Below are 7,161 nucleotides of genomic sequence, written 5' to 3'. Positions count from 1 at the left end.
TTTTACACCTAAAAGAACTAGCAAAAGAACAACAAACAAATCCTAAAGCCATTAGGATAAGGGAAAAAAATAAAGATTATAAAAGGAATAAACGATAGAAACTAAGAGAACAATAGAATAGATCAATGAAAACAGGAGCTGTTTCTTTATTTTAAATTAACAAAATTTATAAACTTCTAGGCACACTTATCAAAAAAAAAGAGAGATAGGACCCAAATAAATAAAATCAGAAATGACAGTAGAGAAATAGCAACCAACACCACAGAAATATGAGCAATTATGAGAATAGTATAAAAAACTCTATGCCAAAAATTGGGCAACCTGGAAGAAATGCACAATGCACAAATTCCTAGAAACATATAAATAACCAAAACTGAAACAAGAAGAAATAGAAAACTTGAACAGACCAATAACCAGCAAAGAAATTGAATTATAATCAATAATCTCCCAGCAAACAAAAGTCTAGTTCCTGATGAGTTCATAGGCAAATTATATGCAACATTTAAAGACAAGTTAATACTTATTTTTCTCAAACTATTCCAAGAAATATAAAAAGAAGGAAAACACCAAAATTCATTCCATGAGGTCAGCATTCCCCTGAAACCAAAACCAAAGATTCCACTGAAAAAGAGAACTACAGGCCAATATCCCTGATGAACATAGATGCAGAAAGTCTCAATAAATTACTAACAAACCAAATAAAACAGTACATTAAAAGAACCACTCTCCACGATCAAGTGTGATTTATTCCTGGGTTGTAAGGCAAGTTGAATATCCTCAAATAAATCTATGTAATACACCACATTAATGAAAGAAAGGATAAGAACCATACAATCCTCTCAATAGATGCAGAGAAAGCATTGGACAAAATACAGTATCCATTCTTGATGAAAGCCCTCAACAAAACAGGGATAGAGGGAGCATACTTCATGATAAGGGCTGTCTGTGAAAATCCACAGATAATATAATCCCCAATGGAGAAAAATTGAGAGTTTTTCCTCCAAGCCAGGAACAAGACAGGGATTTTGCTCTCACCACTCTAGCCATAGCAATCACAAAACAAAAAGGAATAAATGTATCCAAATCTGCATGGAAGAAGTCAAGCTTCCACTATTTGGAGATGACATAATACTCTATATAGAAAACCCTGAAAACTACTCCCCCCCCCCGCCAGTTGCTAGAATTGATACACAAATTCAGCAAAGTCACAGGATACAAAATCAAGACACAGAAATCATTGCGTTTCTATACAACAATGATGAAAAAGCAGAAAGAGAAATCAAGGAACCAATCTTATTTACCACTGCATAAAAAACCATAAGATATTTAGAGATAAATTTAACTAAAGAATTGAAAGATCTGTACTCTGAGAACTATAAAACACTGATGAAAGAAATTGAAGAGGACACAAAGAAATGGAAAAACATTCCATGTCCAGGTGTTGGAAGAACAAATATTGTTAAAATATCTATAGTACCCAAAGCAATTGACATATTTAATGCAATCCTTATCAAAATAACACCAGCATTTTTCACAGAGCCGGAATAAATAATCCTAAAATTTGTATGGAAACACAAAACACACCGAATTGCCAAAGGAACCTTGAAAAAGAAAAGGAAACCTGGAGGCTTCACAATTCTGGACTTCAAGTTATATTACAATGATGTGGTCATCAGTATGGTACTGGAACAAACACAAACATAGATCCATAGAACAGAATGGAAAAGACTGACATGAATCTACAACTACATGGTCAATTAATCTTTGGCAAAGCAGGAAGGAATATCCAATGGGAAAAAAGCCCATTGAAACAAATGGTGTTGAGAAAACTGGAAAACATGCAATAGAAAGAAAGCAGACCACTTTCTTACACCATACACAAAAGTAAATTAAAAATGGATTAAATACCTAAATGTAAGAAAGGAAACCATCAAAATCCTAGAGAATACAGGAAGTAATCTCTTTGATATCCTCTCTAGTAACTGCTTACTAGATATGTCTCCAAGGCAAAGAAAACAAAAGCAAAAATAAACTAGTGGGACTTCATCAAAATACAAACTTCTGCACAGTGAAGGAAACAATCAACAAAACTTAAGTCAACATATGGAAAGGGAAAAGGTATTTGCAAATGACATATATATTAAAGGGTTAGTATCCAAAATAGGGCTTATAATTCTGAACACCCAAAAACCAAATAATCCAGATTAAAAATGGTGAGAAGACATGGACAGTTTTCCAAAGAATACACCCAAATGGCTAACAGACACATGAAAAGGTGCTCAACATCACTCATCATCAGGTGAATACAAATCAAAATCATGATAAGATACCACTTCACACCTGTCAGAATGGCTAAAATTAACAACACAGTATACAACAGGTGTTGGCAAGGATGTGGAGGAAGGGGAACCTCCTTGCTCTGTTGGGAATGCCAACTGGTGTATCCACTCTGGAAAACAGTATGGAGTTTCCTCAAAAAGTTAAAAATAGAATTACCCCACAATCTAGCAATTGTACTACTAAGTATTTACCCAATGAATACAGAAGTACTAATTTGAAGGGATACATGCACCCTGATGTTTATAGAAGCATTATCAACAATAACCCAATGATGTAAAGAGCCCAAATATCCATAGACTGACGTAGGTATAAAGCAGAAGTGGTATATGTATACAATGGAATATTACTCAACCATAAAAAGAATGAAATGTTGCCATTTGCAATGATGTGGATGGAGCTAGAGAGTATGGTGCTAAGAAAAATATATCAATCTGAGAAAGAAAATATCACCTGATTTCACTAATGTGTGGAATCTAAGAAATAAATCAATCATAGGGGAAAAAGAGAGAGGCAAATCAGGAAACAGAGTCTTAACTATGGAGAACAAATTGGTTACCAAAGGAGAGGTCAGTCAGGAGATGTGTTAAATTCATGATGAGGAGTAAGGAGTGCAATTGTTGTGATGAGCACAAGTTGTTGTATGTAAGTATTGAATCACTAATTTGTACACGTGAAACTCATATTATGTTGTATGTCAACTAAATGGAATTTAAATAAAAACTAAAGAAAAACTTTACAAAACTTTCCCATTATGTATGCCTCAGCATGTAATTCTTATATTTCTTTCATCTTTTGTCTATCTCTCTTATTCTAAGCATATTCCTTTATGTGTTTAAAAGTATTATTTCAATTGATATACTGATTTTGTAGCAAATTTTAATTGTATCTAGACTATTCTATATGTGACAATTCTAAGTTTTAGTGTAATTATATTTTTTAAAAGAACTGTGGAATGCTTCAGAAATGTCCATGCTACGTTTGCCCAGAGGCCATGCTTATCTACTCTGTATAATTCCAATTTTAGTATATGTGCAGCCAAAATGAGCATATAATTATCTTAATTTTATAGCTATTATTTTCCTGGAAATTATGTCCATATTTTTAATTTACAACAATACAAATATAGATTACAATATGCATGCTTGTGCATAATTTTCAATAGGACATTTAATAAATATATTATGTGTATTTGTTCTAGATCATTGCCTTGATGTCTTGGGCCTATTCATGTAACTGTGAGAAACAGAATATTGTTATTCTGAGTGCTGAACTCTTGGAGACCTTGGGCTAGTAATTTACCTTCCATGATTTTTTTTAATCTAAAAATTGAAACAATAGCAGTTTATTGTATTTAATATTGAAAAGAATTAAAAAGCAATCCAGTTTTACTTTAATTAACAAAAACACTATCGACGCTTGGTGATAAAACTAGAGAGAAAAATTTGAGAATTTAATCAATCAGAAGAGGTCCAGATTAATTTTTATAGGTGTCTTACTTTGATTAGCCCATCACTTCTTTTTCTGAACAATGATTTCATGGCTAAAATTGTAAGAGTTTTTATAAGTCCTAGTTTCTTTGCTTTAAAAATATAACTAGCTTGAGTCTTTTTCACTAAGAACTTAGTTTTGAATAACTTTCTCTTATGTTTCTGATTTGTTTAATTGTATGATTTATATTGCATTATGAATAGTTTCCCAGAGGAAAAAAAAACAATATTTAATGAGTCTTCATGCTTAACACTTTTGGGTTTACAAAAAGACATCCTCACCAAGACGTTAAACAGCTTCACAATCTTGGATACTGATTAATTTTTGAAATATTCTGGGAAATTTCTTCTCATGTTTTTTTTTTACCCCTTCATCTCCTCTAAACCTCCCTTGCCCCATATTGGCTAATTTCTAAGATTCAAAAATACAAATGTTCCTAGAAAAAGGAATTAACTTAAATTCACAGTGTTATATCAATAGACATTCTTGAACTGTGGCCTAATTAATTGCAAGTGTCATCATGTTAATTGGACAGGAAAAGGATCTGGGATTTGATCTTATTATTAGGCAGATATTATTATTATCTAGATATTATTATTAGGCAGAGATAGATACTTGAGCTCAAACTTAAACATTGGAAGGAAGCCCTATTTGGCAGACAGGCACCATATTTGATTGTCAAGGCAAATTGTGATTATTTACACAAATACTTAACAGGAGAGAGTCTATGGTGGAGGAACATCATGTTCTCCAAAGTAGGTCAGAGTACATGTCCATTGAATCAAGAAGAAGATATCATTCAGAACCCAGTCAAGCAGACTTTAGTATCAGGAAATGGGTCACCTCATAACAAGGCAGACCTTGATTTGGGAAGATTACTAAGATTTCCTAGACTCAAGAACAGGGAACAAGATAAGTATTCAGTTATCAAATCTAGGGAAAAGTGGGAATGAGTCTTGAAAATAATGCAGAAGCCCAATGGAAGATATGATACAGGGAACACAAACTCAAACATCTACAGTGACTAGACAGAAAACACAAGTGTGTAAATCAGGCCAAGTTTATGATCCTAAATGATGAATGGATAAAGAAGATGTGGTGTGTGTGTGTGTGTATACACTCAGCAATGAAGAAAAATGAAATCTTGCTGTTTGCAACCACATGGATGAAACTAGAAGGTATCGTGCTAAATGAAATAAGTCAGAGAAAGACAGATATACAATTTCACTCATATGTGGAATTTGAGAAACACAACAGATGAATATAGAGGAAGGGAAGGAAAAATAAGATAACAACAGAGAGGGAAGAAAACCATGAGACTCTTAAATACAGAGAACAAACTGAGGGTTTCTGTAGAGGAGGTGGGTGGGTGATAGGCATCAAAAAGGGTACTTTTTAGGATGAGCACTCTGTGTCATATGTAAGAGATGAATCACTGGGTTCTACTTCTGAAGCCAAGACAATACTGTATGTTAACTAACTTGAATTTAAATATAAAAAAGAATATCTTTCTTATATACATTGACATATGTTAATTATTTCTCAATAAAGCTAGAAAAAATCCACATTTTCTTCATTAAATATCTCCCCCCCAAAAAAGTAATAAAGAGGCCTGTGATGAATTAGAAAGCAAATGTCTCATATAAAAACATTTAAACTAAGAAAATATGTTTGTATACCAACATAATATGACTGCTGGCCAAATTCAGCTTGCAGGACACCTGTACATGGACCCTTGTCAAATGATTGATAACAGAGGTCTTCTAAAAAAGCTTTGATAAGAATAGGAAGAGTACACAGGAATAGGCACTGGATAGTCTAAAGGGCAGAGAAAGAAGATGGAATGATCTAACATAAGTTTAACCAACTTCACAAATTTTGCACAAATTGATATCCTTAGTCATAAGAAATTTAGTCTAGGTGAGGAAATAAAATATATACTGAGGAAATGTATGAATGCTATACAAAGAAGCATATCAACAAGTGTAAATTAATTAATGCAAAGAGGATGCTGAATACATTTGTGACCAGAGTCAGATGGAATTAGTCTGAAAAAATATGTATAGGGTAAATTTTGAAACCAGTTTTGAAAGAAATAATGAGCAGGCCAAAAGAAATGTTGAGAGAATATTGATAGCAAAAGATAAAACTTATTTAAAGACACATAAAAAGAAACACATCACATAGCAGAAAGAGCCTTAATTGGGAGTCAAATAGACCTAGATTCTAGTCTTGATTTTGGTATGAATTCTCTATGTGGTTTTGGGTAAGTCAGTGTCCCTAAGTTCCTGGTGTTCAAACAAACCATAGATCATAAGTGCAAATTTCCACAAAGACGAAGTAGCTAAATGAGTGAAGGAGAAGTGGAGACATGTCTAACTAAAGCTCATATACCTTGCTGAAGCAGACAGAAATAACCGAGCTTCAGATGTTTGTGACTAAGTGGTAATGTGTATTCAATATTTGAATTTTTGTAGAGAATTAAATAATTCCAATTTTTATGTGAAATATTTCCATTTTAATTGTTGACAAGGAATTTACACTAAAACAACACAAAGACCAAATAAAATATTTTCATAAGCCACTAGTCTGCAATCTCTGGACTAGATAGATTCAAAGGTTCCTTCCAGATCTTTTTGTTTAAGGATTCATGGCATTAAATATTGGATTCAGTAAAATGGAAGGAGATACCCTTAGTTCTTGGGCTCTTTCATATAGTAGAATGACTGAAAGCATGGAAGTTGGAATCAGACAGCCTGGCTCTGCCTAAGTGTGTGATCTTGAGCAAATTATATAATCTCTGCACTTCAGTTTAATCTTATATAAAATAAGAATAATAACACTAATTACATCATAGTGTTGTGAGGATTAACTGAGATGTTACATGTGGAATTAGCTATTATTAGCAAGAAAATGTTATTTATGACAAACCATTTTCCTACTGAAGGTAAGATGAATTAAACACAGGGAGATGACCTAGAACCTATACTCCTATAAATGAGTGGCTATAAAAATGAAAACAAAATGACAGATATGAGAGACATGATGAGAAGAGAAGTGTTAAGACTTGATGATAGATTGAATGTAGGAATGCTACAATGCTTTGTATATAGTTACAAAATTCTAAGCAGTTACACTTTCAAGAGTTGATGACTGGTATTTGGAAGAATTTAATTAATTTGAAAATCTAGTGTTTTTATTTTTTTAATTTTATTTATTTATTTATTTATTTATTTATTTATTTATTTATGTTTTGCACAATATGTTATTTTTTAAATTTATTTATTTTTATTTTTTATTTAAATTCAATTTAGTTAAAATAGTGTGTAGTAT

At 32.4% G+C, this 7,161-nt stretch overlaps 1 non-coding gene across 1 annotated transcript; it reads right to left on the bottom strand.

The window, feature by feature from the left end:
* Window positions 1-3,281: 3,281 nt before the first annotated feature.
* On the bottom strand, window positions 3,282-3,386 carry LOC128773984 (U6 spliceosomal RNA). Its single transcript, XR_008418468.1, has one exon. It is a non-coding gene; the product is annotated as a U6 spliceosomal RNA (small nuclear RNA).
* Between the last annotated feature and the right edge of the window lie 3,775 nt (window positions 3,387-7,161).

Source organism: Panthera pardus, unplaced genomic scaffold (genome assembly GCF_024362965.1).
Source record: "Panthera pardus isolate Hobbes unplaced genomic scaffold, ASM2436296v1 HiC_scaffold_27, whole genome shotgun sequence".
In the NCBI taxonomy this organism is placed as follows: domain Eukaryota; kingdom Metazoa; phylum Chordata; class Mammalia; order Carnivora; family Felidae; genus Panthera; species Panthera pardus.
The sequence above is the reverse complement of the archived record's forward strand: the minus strand, read 5'-3'. Positions and strand labels throughout refer to the sequence as shown.